The 23,775-nt window shown below is 45.9% G+C and overlaps 2 pseudogenes; both read right to left on the reverse strand.

Annotated features, from left to right (window-relative positions):
* Positions 1–10,090: 10,090 nt before the first annotated feature.
* Positions 10,091–14,385, reverse strand: LOC146855774 (28S ribosomal RNA; annotated as a pseudogene).
* Positions 14,386–14,836: 451 nt separating this feature from the next.
* Positions 14,837–14,990, reverse strand: LOC146855775 (5.8S ribosomal RNA; annotated as a pseudogene).
* Positions 14,991–23,775: the final 8,785 nt, after the last annotated feature.

Here is a 23,775-nt window from a genome sequence, read left to right on the forward strand (position 1 = left end):
CCTTGATGTTGAATCAATTCAGTGATGTAGCGTTATATAATGATATGTTAGGCTGTTAGAAGTAATTGTGCAATCAACATTTTTTTGAGGCGATCTATATTTATGTAATGTTCTGTTTATTCTTAGTAAGAATTTCCAACCCTACCCAAAAATAAAGTAAAAGGATTAGGAGGAGTAGTACATCTACCCAGTTTCTATTTACAGTGGCCTTCGGGTTATCCCAGATGGAAGTCACGTCACATTTATTACCTCTTCATGGACAAAAGCCCATTTGTTGGTCAGATAATGAGATCACCTGCACCTATTGTAAATTGTTGTAACACAAACAGCCAAAGAAGACACTTTCCTCACAATTCACCGTGGGTGTAAGACACTCTATTGTTTGTCAGCTGTACTATGCATGCATAGCTGAAACTGAATTCTTCTGAATAGTTATTTTCAGTAAAATCCCTCAGAAAGGGTATTTTTCTAGCAGCACAAAATCTGCATATGGATAAATGGGTATCTTACTCTTGCTTGAGTTTTTCTAAACTTCAGCAATTTGGAGCCATCTTAAACCAAATAGATTTAGTTTCATTTGTAAAATGCTATCAGTAATTTGGTTTACATACATACACATGTTCGATTGTGTGTAATCCAATATAAGTGTTTTGCCTAGGGCACGTTTCTTTTTCTACCATCATAACCAGGTATGCCTCCTACTTCAATAGAGCAAGAGACCCTAAATTATCTTTCAGTTTGTAAGGAGGGTGGCAGACCATAGAAACAAATTCTGGCAGCCGTGTGGCAAATAGATTTTCTATAGAATAAATCATTCTGTTTTGTGAATATTTTGTCCTTTGCTTTAAAATTCGCTTTCCATCAGGACAGTAGTTAACTGAGGCTAGGGTGGATTCCTGAAACTTCTATGTTTTAGATACTAAGGTCATCGGGTTATCACCAAATACACATGTTACAATCATTCAGTCCCATTTCATTGGGTTCTGCCCACTCGCTCATCTGTCCAGCTGATGAAACATTCTATTAATGCGCTTAATTTGGCATTTTGGTGGTTTACCTGGAAGCCTATTGTTTACTGGGTTCAACTCTCACCTCATAGTGCCACATTAATTTAAGGGTTTGACTCAACTTAAATTGGGTCAAATAGGGGATCCAGGAACCACTCTGAAGATGTAACAAGAAACAAGTCCTGGGTAGGTTCCATAGAAAGCTTATCAGGAGAATTGGTGTACAGCTTCAAGACAAGGCTTATAGTCAGCTTCAGGTTCAGCATCTCTGGATAACATCACAGATGCTCTGCAGCTTCTGGCTTGCTGTAGAATATTCCCATGAGCAAAACACAGAAAGCATTCGCACAGACGGACCCCACTCCAAATGGACACCCAAAGCATACAAATCAGGAATCAGGTCTGAATACACAAGGGACCGTATGCAAAATTAGGATATAGTCCAGTTCCACCCACATTCTACTTCTGCCAAGAAGTTCTATGACACAGGTAACCTTGACGTGAAATGTCCAGGTACTACACGTGAAAACCCCAATAATGCAGATAGCACCACAAACCTTCCACCACTGCTGCATACTTGGGTTTCCTTCTAGATGAACACCTATACCTCAAAGGCCACACCCAAGCAATGTCTAAGTCTGCTAGATTTTATCTTCAAAATTCAAATATGTGTTACGCTTAGGCCCTGCGTGTGAGTAGCCCATTAATTCAAATAGACCCGCAATCAGCAGTTACCGGTTATATCAGAATTTTAAATTGTGCTGTTTCAGCCAAAAAGCAGCCAAAATATACGTGTGAAAAAACAGGGAAAACATGCAGAATTTGACATATAAACACACATTACCACATCCTATTGCCCAAAAAACCTAAAACTGTTATTTGCTGGGACCATCAGTTATGGCGATTCCACATGGAGGGGAATAATGTGGATTTCTCTGGGCAACCTCACAGTTAGCTCAGGATCTGAAACTGTCACTTAAGGTCATGGTATTTTCTTGACTAGATTATTGCTCAGTTCTTCTCAGTGGCCTGCTTAAGCTCCACCTTGTCTCACCAAGAACAGTCCTACATGCCGCTACCACATTTATATCTAAAAGAGACAGAAATAAATCACTCACACGGCTGCCTGCCTCAAAAAACCTCCAATGGAAGAACCTCCTTCCTTTCTTGCAAAGCTCTACATCTCCACACTCCCAGCTATCCCTCCCCAGCACTAACATTATTTCGAGGGTCATGACAGCTTTGTTTCAAAGGCAGAAGATTTCTCTCCACCCCTCTTTTTAAAGAAAGGGAGCACACTACACAGACCATTGTAGGGGAATGCTCTCCCTCCTCATCTCGGGAATGCCCCTTTTCTTCAAATCGTTAAATCTACTATTAAAAAATATCTCTTTGTGAAACCTTTCCTCTGTATATGCTCCTGTTTCATGTCGCCACCTTTTCAGGTTTTTCCATTCCCGCCCCCTTTTTAAAATTGAGTTCATATTGCTGTCTTTTCAATTTATTCTTTTGCACAAGTTTTTACTGATCCTCCTATCTGCCCATAATTTATTTCTCTAGCATTCCCCTTTACAGCTTCTACCTGCTCCCTTCCTGTGTCCCGCTATCCTTCAAGTTCTTCTTATTGTCACTAGGGCTTTGAAGGTGTTAACGTCCATTTTCTTGAATATGCCACTGTGAAAAATGTGTAATTGCCTTTCCATATCAAGGTTGCATGCAATACATTGTCATAGCTGATAGCCTGTGTCATTCGTCCTATTGTTTTATCACTACAAATACCCTTTTATAAAAAATATTTTGTGCTGATCTGCCTTATCTCAACTTCACCTTCCCTGCATAAAAATGAATTCTGTAATGACATTTGGCAACTTAACGCCGCGTCTGTCATTATGATGAACTGGTACTGCAGCGTCACTGCACTGTGCAGAACTCTAATTCCTTGGTGTACATTTATTTCAGCATTCTGTTACCCTCTGTAGGAGGCACCTTAATGCCACCATTGTTATTATAAGATCGACCCTTTCTGTCCCTTCACTGAATTGTAACATGTTGTGATTTCATGATAAGATGCTGCTGTCATACTCTGCTCACATTACTGATTGTTTGCACTCTCAATATACCTTGTTGCTATCTGCCATGTTTTCTATGCATTTGTGAGCAATATATCTCTGTTAGCAAATTGGCAGCTAATTTATATCATGTTGCTTCCGATTAACATTTGTGTCTTCTTGCCCTTCTCACCTTACCACCCACTGCATAACTATGTCAGTATTCTGTATTGTAAGCGTTGCCCAGTTTCTGATGCAGCTTGTACTCTAAGCCTGTAAATTATTTTTGATGAATTGTTTTGCCTCATGATGGTTCTTTCAATATTCAATAATTCAATATGAATATATATAGGTAGTTATAGTTAGGACCTAGTTTCTAAAGATGAAGACTTTTTGCTTTGCCGATAACTTTGGCGCCGTTGGCCGAATCTGCAGGACATTTTTTAAACGAGTACACAAAACACTTCAGCTGCTGGCTGGAAAGTGTCAGGGTGATTTGTGAAGCGAGGGCAGTGAAAAAGGGGGGGTCTCAAAATGCGTATTCCCTATGCAATTTCTCATAGGGTTGTTAAACATGACCACAGCCCGCACCGTTGAACGGAATTACACCAAATTAGGCAGAAAGCTAGACCTTGGTCCAGAAAGGTCTCTCTTTGTAATTTGGTGCACATCTGTTTCGTAGTTTTGGAGTTATTAAAGAAAAATATATATGTATATCTAGAAACGCGGAGGATCTGTGAATCAGACAGATCTCAAAAGGAGATCTGATTGGCTGCCACCACTTCAACCAGGTAGTGGTGGCAGCCATCTTGGTACTCGCGCATCCCCCCAAGTGAGAGTTTTAGCCCCGGGGACCTCATCCCCGTAGCCCAGCCTTAGCAAAAAAGGGGGAGGGGTCATGCTGCCCACCTCACCAGGCCACGTTTGGCCCTGGGGACCACATCCCCGTGGCCTGACCGTAGATTACATAGAGAGGGCTGCATTAATAGCCCTGGGAACCATATTCCCCCGGGCCGGCTTCTGCTATGTACTGAGTTGCCCATTCCCAGGACATAGCGGTTTCCCTGTCTGCACTGGCAAGGGCAAGCAAATCTGTAGTTGCTCTCGCTTAGCGGAAGCAATTTTAAAGCTCCTGCTAAGCGAGAACACACACTAAGGAGCACATTTATGAGAGGGTTGCGTCACGTTTGCACTACACAACGTGGTACATTCATGACGCAAACGTCAAACTTTTGAAGTCAAACAAGGCCACTATGCTTGTTTCTAGTTTGAATGGATTCCTAATCCCTGGCCTAACTCTGCTCTAGCTTCTTCTGCTAAGGAGGTTGCACTCCAGCCTATTGCTAACGGCCGGGCTGACCTCCCTCTGCCTAAAAACCTTAGGTGCTTCAGCTTAACCAGCCACTCTCTCCCGAAGTATCAGATACATTTATTCAACTTTCTTTGTGACGCTGACCCTGATGTGGTTTTCCTAACAGAAACATGGCTCCACGATGGCTCCTCACCCAATATAATTTCTGCTCCTCCTGCAAATTTTGCCCTTTTGGGGATAAACAGACCACACAGAACAGGAGGAGGCATTGCTATTATTATAAAAAAGGAATACAAATGCAATATTAAGGACTTTCAAATTCCCAATTGTGAAGCGTTACTCTTCTCCTTTCTCTTCTCTCCAAAGTTTACCCTCTCAGGGGCCCTTATTTACCGTCCCCCTGGATCTGCCAGCAATTGGTGCTCAGCTCTACCTCACTATTTGGCTCCACACATTTTAGAGGCAGCAACTTTTACTTTGCTTGGTGATATTAACCTGCATCTTGAGGATCCCAAAAATAAGCTAGTCTCAACTCTCATAAACGATTTGGGCTCTTTCAATCTTTCCCTTCTTAATTCTGTCTCCACCCATATTGCGGGACACCTTTTAGACCCCATCTTTTCTAATCTTTCTACTCTTTCCGTAGATCCCCGCTCCAACTTTGTTGGACGGCTCATTATGCAGTACCTTTCAGTATCACAGTCCCCATTTTGCCCCTTACTCGTCCTGCACTGCAACCTACAAACAGGCGTTGGTCTAAACTGGATATGACTGAATTAAATAAAATTCCTACCCTTAATGACACACCTGACTCTGACCAAATCGCTGTGCATAAATGGCTCAGGGAGGCTACTGACTCAATTCTGCCTTAACATCGAAAACGCAATGCAGAATGCACCCTCCTGCCCCCTGGTTCACTGAAGCCCTCCGTTTTGAAAACAAAATAACGCTGTAAAATCCTTGAAAGGGGTTGGAGGAAGTACTATGTACTCGAGGCTAAGGCAGAGTATGTGGTTGCTTTGAAAAAATTTAATTAAAGTGGTGAATGAACTCTCAGCAGCTAGCACTTTTACACCGCCCCCTCCCTTTCTCAACAACATTGTGATGAGCTAGCCACCTTTTTCATCAGTAAAGTAGAGTTAATACACCGGCAATTAGAAGCAGATTATTCTAATCTAGTGAATCCGTCAATCTCTGCTACCCAAGCGCATGGTCAACTAGACTTGAATGTCTTTGACTGTAAGTCACCCGAAAAGTTAGAAGAACCCCTGAAAATTAGGGTGTGGTCCTCTTTGGATCTAGCATTATTGCACACTTTGTTGGGTACCATCAAGTCTTGCTCCCCGCTAGAGCCCCTTACTCCGTCAAAACTTAGACTTATTGACGATGCCACCCTCACTGAAATTCTTGATCTACTCAACTCTTCCTTGAGCACAGGTTATGTATCCCAGAACTGGAAGCATGCCTTGGTACTCCCTCTGCATGAGAAAGATGACCTTGACCCTTTCTGTTGGTCAAACGTTCAGCCTATTTCCCTTCTCTTTTCTATTTTCTAAGATTCTGGAAAGGCATGTCAATAACCAACTTTCATCCTTTGTCACTACTTGTAATCTGCTCCACCCGTCTCAGTCTGGTTTTAGGGCAGGCAATAGTACAGAATCTGCCCTACTAGGGGTCATGGAACTCCCAAGGCAAGAACTCAACTCTGGTGGGACGGCCGCCTTTATCCTACTGGATTTAAGTGTGGCTTTATGATAAGGTCTTATATTCCATCCTGCTGGATAGACTGGAGGCGTTAGGCATTGTTGACCTGGCCCTGAGGTGGATGTCTTCCTTTTTGAAAGGTCGAACCTTTCAGGTCTCATCAGCTATTAATACATCCAAGACCCTAACACTGACCTCTGGCATTCCGCAGGGATCCATTTTGAGCCCCCTGCTTTTTAACATTTATGTTCGCCCTTTGATGGATGTGATTGAGAAGTCTGGTCTCACCCTGTTCTCTTATGCTGATGATTCCCAGATACTTTTTTCACTATCTGATGCTCACACTCAGGCAAGGTTTGACTAATGTCACCCTCTGGATGAACAGAAATTCTCTAAAGCTTAAGGGCAATAAAAGAGAAGTCATGATTCTGGGAAATAATCCTGAACTCTGGGAAGTTAATCACTAGCTTGCTTCACGGGGGCCCTTTCCCACACCCGTTAATAAGGTTAAGAATCTCGGCTTAATTATTGATAAGAACCTTTCCCTTAAGCCGCAGGTCTCCAAGCTCACAGCTTCTTGTTTTTTCACTCTTAAATGGCTCAAGAAAATACTCTTGATGATTCCTTTGAATAACCAGAGGACGGTGCTGCAGGCCCTGGTAACGTCCAGATTTGACTATGGGAATCTATTGTATCTGGGCGCCAACAAATCCTTGATCCACCACTTGCAAGTCATTCAGAAAGCAGCCGCCCACCTTCTTTTTCGGCTGTCTAGATATGCTTCTGTCTCTCCTCTGATCCACAAACTACACTGGCTTAAGGTCGACAAGTGCATTAAATGTAGGTCCTTATGCTACATGTTCTAAGCCAAACATGGACTCGCCCCTTTATACAACCAAGGATTGGTGTCACCCTACGTGCCTACCCGTTCACAGGGATCAGCCAACCTCTCACTGTTCTCCACACCAAGGTTTCATCTGGCCCGCATGAAGGGTCGCTATATTTCCTACTTAGGCCCGAAACTTTGGAACTCCCTTCCTGTAGGTCTCAGGAATTGCCACTCACTACTTACTTTCCATAAGAGTCTGAAGCCTTTGCTCTTCAGCGGTCCTGTTTGAGCTTTTGGTATCCGGCAAGCTGCTGTAACATCTTCATCTCTCTTCTGCACCTCTGCTCACTGTCCGCTTTAGCACCGGGAGACCCTTTTGGGTAGCGGTGTGCTCTACAAATCTTTATTATAATAATAATAATAATATAATAATAATGGCTCTGAGTGGCTTCAAAAATCTGGAGTAACGCAACACAGTGTAAATCGTGGCATTGCTTTACTCTGCCCTGGGAAGGCGTTCCATGGGCATAGCCTGGGCATTCCTAAGGAACTCCATGGATGTTGATGCATCCCCATATTTACAAGAACTTGTAAACCTGGGGATGCGCCAAAATCTTACACTTTCCCAAGGGAGGCGTGACAAGGAGAAATATCTCTATTCCTCCTCGTTTCTTCCTCTTTCTATGTGTGCTGCATTCTGCAGTGCACATAGAAAGAGGAATTTGCTTTCAAGGATTGTTTTTGTGCAGGAAGGTGCCCTTTCCTGCACAAAATCAATCCAGTATGCAACACAGGCACCGTTGCACCATGGCGCAGGGTGCCTGTATTGACGCTAGGCTGTCAAAAGGGCGCCAGCTTAAGGGAAAGGATAGGAATGCACCGTATTGCCTTAAATAAGGCGCATTCCTGCCCTTTCCCTGTCACTGCACTGAAGCGGGCAGGGAAACAGATAAAAATATTGCTCCCGCCTGCAGGAAGCTACCCTCACCTATTATTAATTGGCAGGCTCCAGGGCATGGCGCCCCAGGGGCCAATATTGATCCAGGGAGGGCACTGTGTGTCACCCTTCCCTTTATAATATGGGTGAGTCCCCGGAGATGGGACCCTGGGTCCAGACATCAGCCTGGGGTGGCTGCGTGCCTCCTCCCCATTTACAGTGTTATTGGGCCCCAGGAGATGGGGTCCCCGGGCCGAAATCGGCTTGGGGAGGGGGGCTGCATGCCCCGCTACCCCATAAATACAGTAATGGGCCCCAGGGGATTGGGTCCCCAGGGTCAAATACAGCACAGGGATAGGGGCCACATACCTCTCTCCTCTAAACAAATGTGGCGACCCCAGGGGAATGGGGGAGGGGGCTGTGCACCTTGCTACTGGGCTGACTGCCTTTGGCATGGTTGACTGCAGGCCAGGCATGGCAGCTGTGCATTGTGTGGTGTTGGCTGCATGCAGGGGCTTGCCCGCAGGGGCCGGCTACAGCCAGGCCCTACAGCCAACTCTGTGCTGCCCATGGCCGAAGGCCATGTGCAAAATGGGTTTGGCTGCATGCAGGGTGGCATGCGCAGTGTGAGGTTGTATTAACTTATGGCAATTAGATATTACTGTACATTAAATAACCCTAGAAATTCACTGAAAAGATCAACGCTTACAGGTACATTATATTAGGAAATATAATTTTAAAAAACTCAGAAATTCACTGAAAAAAGTCATAGTTTAAAGTAAAGTTATAGTTAGGTGAAATCTTCAGTAACAGTGTAGCCTTTTAATCTACAAAAACCTCAGAAATTCACCATTTACCGTTATCTCAAATAACTGTAGCTCATACCCTAAGGTTACTGTAACTCGTGCCTTCGACATGCTCTGCTAATTATCGCACGTATTACATAAGTCACAACATCTTCTATGACATCATTGATAATATCACTGCAACATTTGTAATAGAATTATTGATGAGAAAACTATACATGGCGGGAGTGCGTGTTACAGTTACCTTAGGACACGGTTTAAAGTTTCATGAGATAAGTATAACTGCTGAATTTCTATTGCCCCTGGCCATGCGCAGCGAGAGGTTGGCAGCAGGTCCTGACCTGTTGCAAGGACCTGTGGGTAATCCCCCCGCAGACATCCAATCTCATGCTGTGCATGGCTGAAGGGACCCCATTCCCCAGGGCCAAAACATATTTGTTAAGGAGAAGGGGCATGTAGCCCCTTGTCCACGCCTTAATTCCCTGTGTCCAAATTTATCATAAAAGGGGATGGGGGCCCATATGGCTCACGTCTCCGAGCGTTCAAATATCCTGGGGACACCATCCCCAGGTCCAAATTCAATAGAAAAAATGGATAGGGGCCATGGGGCTTCTTCTCCCTGGGCCTCACTCAGCCCTGGAGACCCTGTCCTCTGGGATCTGTTCAGTCCACAGGAGCCCCAGAGTCCTCCCTGATCTGAAGCCACCCGTCCGTGGTATCAGTCTGTGCCTTCACGTTGGGTCCTGTCTCTGCTTTTCACCACAGAAGGGCACAAGCATCCTCCCCAGTCTGCAGCCAATATTCCATGGGTAGGGACTGACCCTCCCAGTCCAACAGCCAAGGATGCCCCGGGTTGGTGCCTGCCACTTTCCTGGCGCCTGAGCCTGGGAACTAAGGAAGGTTAAGCCCACAGCTAACCCCTTTTTTCCCTTGGGCATGCTAGAAAGCCATTTTTCCTTGACTATTAAGCCCCCATGAAGTGAAGGCTTACAGAACCTGAGGGAGACACAATTCCCAGTTCGCTCCTCTGGTATGCCTGCTGGTCATCTGGACAGCCGGCCCAACCAGCCATCAGGTCAGTCAACAACTGGCTGGTCACCTGGTACCCCAGCCGACTGGCCAGGTGGCTCTGCTCATGACCAGACACCAGAGTGTCTGGTCATCAACAGAAAACGAGACCAACACTCAAGAGACTCCTTCCTTGAGCCACCAACCAGCCACTCGTCTCCAGTCATCTCTGCTAGTGCCCACTCAGGCCATCTGGTCACCCTGCTGACCTGCGAGAGGTTGACCCCATCCCTGCATCAAGTGGAGCAGGGTGGAAAGGGGAGGCTCCGGTGCTGCACTGCACGTGGTAGAGGCAGCCTCCCACAGGCCCACACCCCATCTTTCCCACCAGCCTGGTGGCAGAGAGACCCCAGAGGGGCACCTGCACTAATGGACTGAGACAAAAGCCTGGCTCAGCGGATGACTTCCAATAGATCACAGCAAGCTAGCTTTTCTGCTACTTACAAAACTCTGACCCAGAATCAGGTCATCTACAAATGATTTTAGCACCTAGTGCTCCATGAACATGGAGAGCAATAAGGGCAATGGAGGTTGGCCCTCTTCCATCCGCACCAGTCTCTAAGCGAGCGGCTCCATTCACCGGCCCAGAGGGCAGGAATGCAATGTATTTAGCATGATATGACACATTCCTGCCCTTTCCTTGCGCTGGTGCACTGTGTGCTGCCTAGCCCCAATGCAAGCACCCTTCCACAGTAGTGCAAGGATGCCTGCGATGCAGACAGGCTTGTTTTTGTGCAGAAAGGGACACCTAACTGCAAAGAAACAATCCTCTGAGACATCTCCCTCTTTCTCAGTAGAAAGAGAAAAAGCGAGAAGAAATAAAGGTATTTCTCCTTGTTATGCCTCACCTGGGGAGGCACATCATTTTGACACATTCCCAGGTCTACCAGTAATGGTAAATCAGGGAATGTGCCAAAATCCATGGGTGAATGTGTGGAAACAATCACGCTCCACCCATGGAAAGCCTTCCTCGGGAAGAGTAACGTAACGCAGCAACTTGCGCTGCATTACTCTAGATTTATCAAGCTACACAAGTTGGCCTTGCGTGGGTTGATAAATCTGGCTTAGTAGTTGCGTTGCCCTTGTGCACCCTTGCGTGGCACAAGGGTGACACAACTAAATGACAAATCTGCCCCCAAATGTCTGAACCTGATATTTCTCTCATGCTAAGCAGAATCATTACTGCAACAACATATCATTTGTAGGATAAAACTAACTTGTCCTACGATGGTCTAAAAACCAGTTCATATTCCCTACTAGTGGGTGAACAATCCAACGCTTGGTGAATTCTGCTTCACAATGATAGGAAAAGCTGACATCGAAGGATCAAAAGTGACATCACATTGAATGCTTAGTCACCACATCCCAGTTATCCCTGTGGTAACTTTTCTGAGAACCTCCTGCTTGAAACCCAAAAAAACAGAAGGATCATGAGGTCCCATTGTCATGATCTGATTTCAAACTGAAAATCGAGATCAAGCAATCTTTTGCCCTTATGCTGCAAGGGAGGTTTCTGTCTTCCCTGAGCTCGTCTTAGGACACCTGCATTATTGTTTGACAGGTGTACTGCCCCAGCAGTTAAACTCCCTCCAGGGCATGACACATACGGCGGGCGATGGGAACTTGTAGCTAGAGGCAAGAGGTTCATGAGGCTTACCCCTCGCCTCACCAAGTAAGTGAATAAACAAAAAGAGTACTGGTATTTCACCGGTGGTCTGAGGGTCTTCTACTTATCCTCCCACCTCTCATGTCTCTTCACAGTGTCTGGCTAGACTGTAGCTCAAGAAGGACTGCTTTCCCACTAATTTCTGCCAAGCCTATTCCCTTGGTTGTGGTTTTTCTAGATAGTAGGTAGTGACAGTGGGATTCTTGTTCATCCATTCATGTGTGCCAACTAATTAGATGACGAGACAGTTGGACATCTTAAGTGAGTCATAGTTATTCCTGACATTTACCAATGCTTCATTGAATTTTTTCACTTTGACATTCAGAGCACTGGCCAGAAATCACATCATGAACACACCCACCTCCGGCCTACGCGATAATTTGTTTCAATTAAAGAGCCGGATTCCCCTGGTCCGCTTCATTTCCGAGACAGCTGCTAGATGCATGTTGAGGCAGAATGCTGGCTCTGTGCCCCAGGGAGGGGCACAGAGAGAGGCAAGCACCATTGCTGGGGTGAGGCACAGAAATGTCCCGACTCGCATCCAGAGTTGCCACCTCTCCGAAGGCCAACATCTCATCCAATTGTGATGCACACCCAGTGCTGCTTAACACCCCAACCTGACCAACCAGCTCTTAGAGCTAATGCCTTTCCCAAAGTTATGGATCTAACATGCCGATTCCAATACCTACATTGTTCCAACATGTTAGAGGCTGTTCACTTTAAAGACCTGCTGCAGACATGGATATGGCCCGGCGCGAGATTGACACCATCTCCCCAAGATTTACAAGGACCTGCGAGAGCTCAATGGACTCACGCCAGAACTGTAACATTTTCCAAGGCTCAGACCCTCTCTCTTGGTAAACACATTCCAGGGCTCCCTGCCCTTCATAAAGAAAAGAATACTTTTTCGCAGGGCTCCCTCGAGTTTCTCCAGGATCGCTTGCGTACCGCAATGGACACTGCAAAGTGGCGGTTTATGGCACTCTGGATCCCTAGATCTTAACTCAACTCTCTTTCAATTGGCTGACGTGGACAGAGGCCATTGCTCGTCCCTTCTGAATAGAGCACGCCCATCTCTTAGGACTAACTTACCCACCTTCAACTGCTGTTCACATGAATGAATTAATGAATGAATGAAGAATTTATTAAGTGCAAACTTTTGCCCAGAGGCATCTTGTCACTGCACAACCGGACAAGGTTGAGAATATTCTGTTCCTAGTTTCGAAAGAAAAGCCAGGTTTTTAAGGACTTCCAAGTAACCCTTCTCCACATCGGCCTTCAGAGTTCTCATTTGAATATTTGCTACTACCACCAAGAGCTGCACCTGCAGTGACTCCATCCAGGCCCTCGCCCTAGGCTTCCATGTGCACTGCAGTGGCCCTCCTACTAGTTGCAGCTTAGTCCCATGGCTCTCAGCACCAACGATGGCAGGGTATGGCCCAACACTCCAGCGCCATTCAGATTCAGGGCTAGTTGATTTGGCAGGTGAGTTATCACACACTGCTCAGCAGATTCCAACTTCTGTGGCCACCATCCTGCTGTGTATATCAACTAGCACCTTTTCTGTGGCCTGATAAGCATCAGCATCATGTGCTTTAACCCGGCGTTTGGTTCATTTCTGCTTACTAAAAGTGATCCACAAAGCACTCTCATTCGATGCCCGGCTCCACACCAGCAAGCGGGGCTTCTTATCCATTTAAAGGTTGAGAATAGGTTGAGATAATTTTGTTCTCAAAAACCTCTAATCATTTGCTTTAGCAAATAAAACTAGGGCTTCCGAGTGGCAGTGATCCAAAGGGATATTTTGAAGGGAACCAGCTACTAGATGATTCTGTTAGTCTATTACCCAACCTAGGTTGAACTACCGATTTGCACGTCATAACTACTCCAGACCTCCACCAGAGTTTCCTTTGATTTTACCCTGCCCAAGCATAGGTCACCATCTTTCGGGTCCTATCACACCTGTTCATGCTCCCCAACTGACCAGGCAAAACGGGCTGGTGATGCACCCTCTGCAAGGGTGTGACAGGATCCCACCTAAGCTGGTGTTAACAGGCTTGCACCTCTATTGAGCCACATGGTTGTGATAGGCCTGACAACTTGTGAACTTGCTAGACTCCTTGGTCCATATTTCAGCATAAGTCAGGTAGGTAACTGACATCGCTGTAGACCCCTGGTACCCAGTGTGGGCCTCTTCACCCAGTGGCTCAACACAGTTAGGGCGTACGGTGCACAGTCTGCCACAGTCAGTAATCATGCTAGGAGCATAGAGGTCCTGTCCTCTTTCCCCACCTAAGCATACACCAAGAGCATTTGTCAGGGAGGGCCTAAGGCAGTCAGTCTCCCTATCCCCCATGGACATGGTGAAACTGCTGCCAGGGAATCCGTAAGACTCTCCCCAGAACAGAGAGCCCCAAAGCCTTCCCAGCTGACCCAGAGCCAGTTGTGGCACAACACCACAGAGGAAGTGCACCCTGTGTGGTCCAGTTGCTCCCAGACAACAGTCCCACTGAGGGGATTTGCCCTCCTGAGAAACCAATCTTCCCACCATGTTGAATCCTCTGGGCGGACTGTACAGACCCCACTCGTTTACCTCTCAACAGTTTTTATGCTCTCTTGAATTCTCTACAAAAGTGTTTTTCAACTTTCCCTTTCAGTACTTGTTGGCTATCGGTCTTACACCAATATTTAGCCTTAGATGGAGTTTATAAGCTTTGGGCTGCAGTCCCATGTGACCCAACTCCAAGAAGACCTGATTCAGAGCCCTGGGGTCCATTATCAGCCTAATACCATTTACGGGATGAGCCTTGATGAAAAGGACTTGGCCCCCCCAGAGCAACACCAGAAAGCTGGCATCCTGTACCCCACATCTCCTGCACCCAATGCTGGCTGGGGATTCAGCACTGGGTGCTTCACTAGCTAGTACTGAGGGAATCCTGGTTACTTTCCTTTACTCCACTTAGTAATATGATTAAATTCAGTGGGTCATCACGTTGTAGTCGAATGCCAAGCATGGGGAGCCAGACCGATTCAATAGGTGCCAGATTGGGAGGACCCACTTTCACACTGGGAGGATCACAGAAGCACACATTTTCCTAGATCAGAGACCAAAGCCCATGGGGGCAAGCATGGAAACCAGCACCTGCGGGCAGCAGGGGACCTTCCCAGGTGCAGAAGTGGGCACCCAGGGTGGTTCATGCGAGCAACCGTGGAAGCACAGACAGTCACATGCAGCACACAGCCAGTCACCCTGGGATTTTCAGGCCTGGGGCAGACTGTGCACTTACCCCATCAATGCAAGGAAGACTTGAACCATCAGTGGTTTACCTCTGCAGTGGGACTAGGGAGATGCCACCATGGCCAATCAGGGGTTTGATCTTGGGAGGACAAAGGGAGCAGGGCCCCTTACAACAGCCTCAACCATACCCTGGTAGAGTCCCAGGGTGATTGACGTTCAAGCGGCCCTCAAAGAGGCACAGTTTCAGGAGGAACCCAGGGGTGCAAGGTACGTTCAAAGTGTTGATGATCAATGTGTTCTGCAAGTCATACTAACTCTCTCAGCTAGCTGCGTTCTTCATCGACCTGTGAGCCAATTGATCCATCACGAAGAGTCGCAGGCAACTTGCGCAATGTGTACCCATGTGCAGGAGAGACGTAAGGAAGCCAGTACCAGCCATCCACTTCCCCTCTGGAAGTCAGCCTCTACGTTTGAAAAAGTTGTTTCCATGTGTACAGCCCAGGGTCCCCACCCCACCACCACAGCAGGAACGACGGAAGTGACCCGATAAGGGTCAACAGGATCGCTCTCGATCTCCTCTAGCCTTCCAAGAATGAAGAGTCGATGACGCAAAAGAGAATACGAGCAAACTAGTTTATTCACAAAGTACACTGCAGTGGAGTCCAATCAGACTAGCCTCCTAAGATGGCTGGAGGGACTGACTTTAACAAGCATAAAGTTACATTATATATGTTGCGGAGTCCACAAAGACCCGCCTTCCATGGGAATCACTGGTGGGTAATACAATGAGGGTACAGAACATAAGTCTCGATTTCGCAGACTGGTACAAGCTATCTACTCTTCAAGGTCGCCTGGCCTATCCTCCCCTCTAGATTGGTGGGAGAAAGCCTTGAGAGAAGAGGAAAGGCATGTATTAATGAGCTAACATGAAACATTAAAGAAACGAAACTTGCCAAAGACCATTTCTCGTAAATGAGCAAAACACAGTTTAGAGTATGCAAGTAACAGTTTCGATTGCATCAGAACATGGCATCTTTCTAACTAAAATAGCGGTACAGATGTTAACTTAACTGACGTGACATCTGTATTGACTGCTTACGTCTTACACTCACTACACAAATATAATGTATTAGCCATATGAATGCTAACATAATGTAGGGTAAAACACACATGAAATAGTAAAACTAAGTTTCAATTTTATCAGGAAGGCAACCGAAAGGCTCTCAAGGGCCACACGAGTCTTTAAACCCCAACTTGGCCACATGGGACCAGTCCACCAAGATGGCAGCAGCCTGAGCCATGCTGAAGTACCGGGTTTTTAAAACCCAGCGGTGCAGGGGAACATACCCTAAGACTTCGGATTCTTCCTGTTTCAGACCCACAGAAACACAGAGTCTTCTAGATGAAATCAAAGATTGTATTTATTGGCTGCAGACCAATCACAGGTATCCGAGAAGTACAACACGATGTATGTTCTCAGGAGACTGCTCCCGAACCAAAAAACAGTCTTTACTTATATACACAAAATTACGCTTTGGGGGCAACACCGCCCCTGTTTTACAAGTGGTCATTCACATATTTTAGTTTCAAAGGAACAGCAGAGTCATAATGACAATCCCACATTTCAGTTCGTTAAACATACAGTCATTGTACCCAGCAAGGCTCAGAACTCTCATCAGTTAACAGCGGGCCCCAATAAAACGGGCACCTCCTGCTCGTAAAACAAGCCATAAAGTAGGAAACAGAGTCAGGTGTGAAATAGCTTAGTCAGAGATCGTGTGCGAACAAGGACTTTATGATGGGTCGAGCCCTGATGCTAATCACATTAAGCCGCAAGAAAAGGAACCGGCCGGACAGGATTGACCTCGGGCAGCGGAGTCAGTTTGCACAGGTCAGAGAGAAGTCACAGAAGGTGTACGTGTCCTTTTAGGCCTAGGCAGGGCCTTAGTGCGCAGCCTATGTGAGGGCAACCACAAAATGGCTACTGTTCTAAAATGGAACCCATAGGGTTCAATATGTGGTATCGTATGCACGGTGAATTCATTAGTGAAACATGCCAAAAACACTCATACATACCGCGCTACTCATTTGCGGTTCGCTAATACCAAAATACCTACACGGTTCCAAATTTTACAGTACCACAGACCCTCCTTTTGCCCTTACATAGGCAAGAACTATACTAATCTGAGTCCAAGTCTATGTTTACAAAGTCATGTAGATGTTGCTGTAGCATCATCCTATTGCTTAGCTTGTCCCTTGATATAGGTTCCCTTACACATGATGTAACACAGAGGCTACACATTACAGGAACACACTGTATACATAAACAAAACAGGAAAAGAATGGCTAAGATCATCCCAATGACTATTAGAATCTTCCATCCCCAAGCTGATATCAGTCCCCAGAACCACCCCATCATTGACCAATCTCCTTTATCTACGTGAATGGATTCGGAAATCTTATGCAGTTTGGAAATGGCCTGGTAGACTGTTGGAGTGTTATCTGGTATGAAAATACAACAGCTCGATTGGATAACCTTGCATAACCCACCACGGTCTGCAAGTATGACATCTAGAACCATACGGTTCTGCAACGTCATGAGGCGGTCCGCCTGATGCTTTGCTGTCAAGTTACCAAGGGCACCGGCCGTTACATTAACAGTGGATTCAACTGCACGGGTCAGTTGTCTCAGGTTCCGACTATTGACCATTGGTCCCCAAAACGGCAGGAAACCCAGGAAGAAGTCTCCCGCTTCCTGACCGGCAGTATCTTCCTTACTAACAACGCCTCTCACAACTCTGGTCTTGTGATAATCAGAGGCGACAGTAAATGTTGGCGGAAGCAAATTCGCAACATAACACGTGCCCGAGAAATCAGGGGGCAACCATGTATATGCTCGATCATTGCAGACAAAGTATGTACCCTTGGCAGCCAAAAACGCAGGGGAGAACTGTGATGGGTAAGTGTATGTTTCAGTACAGTTACTCTTCCCTAGTTGAGCTCTTGGATTCTGACCATTGCCTTGTAGACAGAACCGACCTATGTGGGGTACGACCCAAATCGGAGATGAACTTTTGCGCTGTTTCTCGCCCAGACTAATACTATACCCCGTCGCGTTCCAACCTACATAAGCTCGCAACTCATCCTTTGGAATAGATGTATATGCCTCGATATCTCGACTCATATCTGCAACTCCTCTCATCAAGGCTTTATTGTTCGAGTTAGGTCTAGTGGAGCGCGATGGTCGCAGGGAGTAGGTTTCAAGCGCAAAAAGAAACATGGTCTGTAATGCCCATGATGAACCATTATAGCTAAATGGTAGTACTAGATATGGGATACCCTTATTAATGGTGTGCGGCATCAAACCACACACCCAGCAGTTCGTTGTATTCATAACTAGTTGGTGCTGGTGTAGGAGTTGAATGAACGAATTGTTTACAAATTCAGCACGTCTAGCTTGTTCGTGTTCCGGCAGAGGGTGGAAAGAGTGTGGAAAAACAGTAGGACGAGGTGTGGGCTGTACAGTGTGTGCAAATGACACTTGGAAAGACAATAATACACAACCTACAGAAAACATCACTATGCTAGATAGTATAAACAGACACAATATTACAAAACGTTTGCTATTCATTATTTTACATATTCTGCTCTTGAAACTTATTTCCTCGGTGGGTCTCTCCATCCTGAAAAACTCCATCCTCTAATCGTGCTGCTCGCGGCGGATGAGAATCTTCTGCTAAGGAGTACACCTGTCAGTTCAGGGAACGCCCTAGACCAACCAGAACCGTAGACCTAACGTCTTCGGCTTGTACCCCAAAGTCTTGGCACCGCGACCCTGCAGCTGAACCCGGATGGTGGTTCGAAAAACAAAAAGTCAAAAAGTTTCTCAGATGAGAGAGCTGCACCTTTGGAAAAAGGAAAATAATTTTTATTTGTCCATAGTTCTCGGCCTCAAATTATAGCGACTTCTGCCAGGTACTGTCTGGTCTTGAAACAAGAGTTCAGGCTCTGTGGTGTCCAATCGTCACTTTCTTGTTCTGTGATTGTTCCCTTTACACGTGCATCGCTAAAAGGCACAAAACGAGGCACGGTCTCAGCCTCAGAGTCAGCGATCTCCTCCTGGACCCACCGATCATACGGTAGGGGCAAAGGGATCCTCTTGCAATGTATGCCGTGTATCCAATTATTTTTCCCTTTCACTCGAACCGCTGATCTTGTCGATAGCAGGACTAGGTGGGGGCCGATCCAACGGGGCTCATCATTCCTTTTTCGTTGAAAATTCTTAATTAGCACCCACGTTCCAGGATTAATAGGGTGTCCTGGAGCTTCAGAGGCCTGGGGCAGAGTATCGTGAACCTGTTGGTGTAAGACACGCAATTTAGCCATCAATTCATACAGATAATCAAGCAGTACTGGATGTTCGATTTCACTGAACTTCGTCGGCCTTGGCACTCCCCATACATTGGCCGGACGGCCAAACACTATTTCATACGGACTAAGTCCCACTCGTGAATGCACAGTCATTCTTGTTGATAGGAGTGCTAAGGGCAGAGCGTCAGGCCATTTAAGACCGGAGCTCGCCTGAATTTTGGCCAACTTAAGCTTCAAGATGCCATTATAGCACTCTACTAATCCAGCTGATTGGGGGTGATTTGCAGCGTGGAACTTCTGCTTAATGCCTAGTCCCTCACACACATCCTTCATCACTCGACCCACAAATTCACTCCCGTTATCACTCCATACCATCCTTGGCATTCCGAACCTAGGGAAAAATTCTTTGACTAGGGCTTTAGCTGTGGATAAGGCTGTATTGTCTTTTAGGGGATATGCTTCTATCCATTTTGAAAAAGCGCAAACAACAACCAGTACATATTTCAAATTGTTGCATCTTTCCATGTGGATGAAGTCTAGTTGCAGAACCAAAAAGGGATATGATGGGGGCGCAAAATGGCCAGGTGGAGTTGGGGTTCCCCTACCAGGATTGTATTTCAGACATACCATGCAATTTTTGACCACATTCTCCGCACACTTGGGAATTCCAGCATTCTGCCATACTGGTGCCAACAACTTACAAATCCCTTTCACACTGATATGTGCCATTCCATGTGCTATCGTAACCACTGGAAGCACATATGCATCAGGTGACAACCATCGCCGGTGTTCTGACAAATCAATCCAACAACCGTTTTCATCCAATTTACCCTTACTCTCTTTCCACATACTCAATTCTTTCTCTGTAGCTTCAGCTTGAAGGGACTTCACACTCTCTATCGTGTCTTCACACATTCAACATCACCAACCCATCTTGCAGGGCCTGCAACATACATTCGAGTTGTCACATCTTTTGCTGTTTCTTTCGCGGTTTCGTCGGCAAATGCATTACCACGCCCAACATCATCGGTAACCTTCTTGTGTGCGCTGCATTTCACAATCGCGACTTGTATCGGCAAGGTCAGTGACTCAAGGAGATCATTCACCAACTGACCATTCTGAATCTTAGCTCCATGCGAGGTCAAGAAACCACGTTCTTTCCACAAACGCCCAAAACTATGGGCCACACCAAAAGCATACTGACTGTCAGTATATATGTTCACTTTCATTCCTTTCGACAACACGCATGCTCTTGTAAGCGCAATTAATTCTGCTGCTTGGGCTGAATTATGTGGTACACGTGCAGCTTCAACAATCGTGTGCAAAGTCGTGACAGCATACCCGGCAGTCGTATCACCATTCGGAAGGTTGAAGCATGAACCATCCACCCATAAAGTACCATCACATTCAACCAGGGGAGTGTCCTTAAGATCCACTCTCCCTTTTGTTTCTTCTTCTGTTCTGAACAGACAATCATGCTGTTCAACCTCGTCTGTGTCTGCCGGAATTGGCAATAATGTGGCTGGATTCAACGTATTGCACCTCTTTATGTGCACATGACTCGCTAGCAGCGTCAACTCGTAACTTGACAATCGAGCATTAGTTAAATGCTGTGTCTTGGTCCTGTTTAACAATGTGTCCACTGCATGAGGAACCATTACAATCAATGTGTTATTCATCACTAATCCAGCAGACTGTTGAATAGACGCAGCTGCTGCCGCTGTGGCTCTTAAACAACTTGGCAATGCCCTCACTACAGGGTCCAAAGTCGACGAAAAATACGCGCATGGGCGCGGTCTGTCTCCAAAAGGCTGTGTTAGTACTGACAATGCACAACCGTCCTTTTCATAAACATACAAGGTAAAAGGCTTACTATAGTCGGGGGTACCCAACACAGGAGCTGAACACAATGCCTCGCGTAATTCCCAAAAACTTTTCTGACACTCTTCAGACCATGGGACAGGATTCGGTATATCTTTATATGTTAATGCCAGCAATGGTTTTGCCAGCAAAGAAAAACTCGGGATCCAGTGCCTACAGTAGGAAGTAATGCCCAGAAAGGCACGCACTTCTCTCTTTGTCCTTGGCACACTTAATTGTGCAATGGCTTGGATTCTTTCTGGGGTCAACTTCCTTCCCTCCTTCGAGAAGAGATGACCTAAATAGGTCACTTCTTGTCGACAATATTGCAGCTTAGAGAGAGACACTTTGTGATGAAAGGCAGACAAATGACGCAACAATGACGTTGTAGCTCCTTTACAAATCTCCTCAGTATCTGCGGCGATTAGTAAATCGTCAACATACTGGATAAGGGTACCACCACTAGGTAAAACAAGGGCATCAAGCTGCGCTTTTAAAGCCTGACTGTATATCGATGGACTTTCACAGTAGCCCTGTGGAGCGTGTTTAAAACGGAAGCTTCGACCTCCTAAACAAAAGCCAAAAATATCCCTGCTCTCCTCTGCAATCGGGATACTAAAGAAAGCATTCTTTAAATCAATCACTGAGAACCAAGCAGCGGAAGCTGGGTTCATAGTTAACAAGGCAGTTATATCGGGGACGACTGAAAACTGTGGCACAACTACCTTATTGACCTCTCTAAGATCGATCACAAACCTGTAAACAGGTGGCTGAGAAGGGTCAGTACGTTTTAAAACAGGCAAAACCGGACTATTGCAAACGTTGCCTCTTGTCTCTTCAATTACATCCTTTTCAATTAAATCATAGATAATTGCTAACAACGCTTTTTCACCTTCCTTAGAGATCTTGTACTGGGGAATGCGTGGCAATCTAACATTGGCTTTCAAAGTAACAACATACGGCGGTATTTCCAAAAGGCCCACCTCATTAGGACCAGTGGCCCAAAGGGCATCAGGAAGAGACGACAATTCAGCTGGTAGTTTACTCTTTGACAAATACATGGGAGAAATCACTTCCTCACCCAGCGTAAGTTGTACTCCCGAGGGGGGACAATACAATGTTGCATGTAATCTCTTTAACAAATCCAATCCCAACAGGTTTTCACCACATCCTGTCGTTAGGATAAGGGGTGCTTTCAGCTCACAAGGTCCAACAGAAAGGGCCATAGGACTTGAGATCGGATTCCTAACCGGCGCACCAGAAAAACCTACTGAAACATTCTTTTCGCCAGACAAAGGCGCGCCAGGGAGTTTTGAGCGCATAATAGAACTCTTTGCAGCACCAGTGTCCAGCAGAAAGGGCTCTGTTACACCCGCTGTAGTCACCTTAACATCCGGTCCACTCTGATCCACTGGCACTGAAACAACTCCCTCTCTCTGTCTATGGCTGTCCTAGTAATCATTACCTTCCGTATTATCATCCTCTGCATAATAGTCATTATTATAGTACTGAGCTGTCTTGCCAGTTGTGTTGGCTTGCTGATCAAAACTATTTATCGTATTTTGAGGCGGAAGAGGACGAGCGTTCTGGGGAACATTTCCACGCCCTCTACCTCTTGGGGCTTGCTGGCCACTTCTACCTCTTGCGCCATAAGCATTATTCGTGCGCTGCAACAATCTAAGACAATTATTTTTAAAGTGACCTTCCTCCTTGCAATATGAACACTGATTGGGACCGATAGGAACACGTGGTTGATAATACCCATACATTTGTTGATTATTCTGAAACTGTTGGGGTTGCTGATAGATACCCTGGGTTTGTCTATAATTATTCTGACCTTCACGTGGCGGATAAGCCTGCTGTAAGAGAACCTTCGTTTTTAATTCTTTCGTTTTCTTCTCTGTTCTATCCTTCTCATCTTTATCCCTATTTTCGTAATACTGTGCAGTAGCCAGTATTTGCGCTGAAGAAGAAACGTCCCAAGAACTCTCCGAATCTTTCAATTTTTTACACAACTCTGGAGGCAAATTATGCACAAATTTATCAACAAATAACCGTTGGCCACCCTCTGTACTCATGTCCTGACCACTGTGGTCGATAAATGTTTCTTCAAACCTTGTGAAGAAATCGGACACTGTTTCATCTTTCTTTTGTTTGCATGCGGATAATTTATCCCAATTTACACGTATTGCGGGCATTAGAGTTTTCATATAATTAATTATTCTACCAGGGAGTTCTGCTACCACGGGCTCAGGCTTGGCACCACCAACCTGTCTATTGTCCGCATTAATGATATTAGCCCATGTGTCACCTAGGTCTGCAGCATGATCTGCATTACGAATCAAACCCCACAAAGGCTGTGGAACAACATTTCCGAACAACATATCTATGTCAGCTAGGTTCGTGACACACGATTCTGCGGTCTGTGATAACTCCTTATAATATCCTGCAGGATTCTTACGGGGGTCAGGCAGAGTCTGCTTAAGGGCTAAAACTTCAGATCGTTTCCAGGGAACATGTACCCAAACACGCTGAAAATGTGCCAGAACAGGTGGATTAGCATTCGCATCACCAGGTCTCCAAACTGGAGGAACCTCACGCATCGGGTATCGTCGCGCTTTTACCTGTTTCCCTTCAGGGAATTCCTGTTCAAACAACGACTGCTGACAATCCCCATTCCTGAAAGACAGCAGTGTCGCAACTGCTTTCTCAACATCAGAACCCACAATCGTACCTTTTCCAAATTCAAACCTTACTCGACACAACTCCTGCGGGCTTAAGTCTAAACCATTATCTTCCAATTCCTCACATAGAATCTCACACATCTTCTCAAAAACGTATCTCTGTTGTGGTGCTTCCCACTGTTGAAAAACATTCACAACAGACTCTACATCATATCTAGAGGGATAAACAATCCATCTACGTGCCA

The sequence above is a fragment of the Triturus cristatus genome, chromosome 4_1, assembly GCF_964204655.1.
Source record: "Triturus cristatus chromosome 4_1, aTriCri1.1, whole genome shotgun sequence".
NCBI classification, from domain to species: Eukaryota; Metazoa; Chordata; class Amphibia; order Caudata; family Salamandridae; genus Triturus; species Triturus cristatus.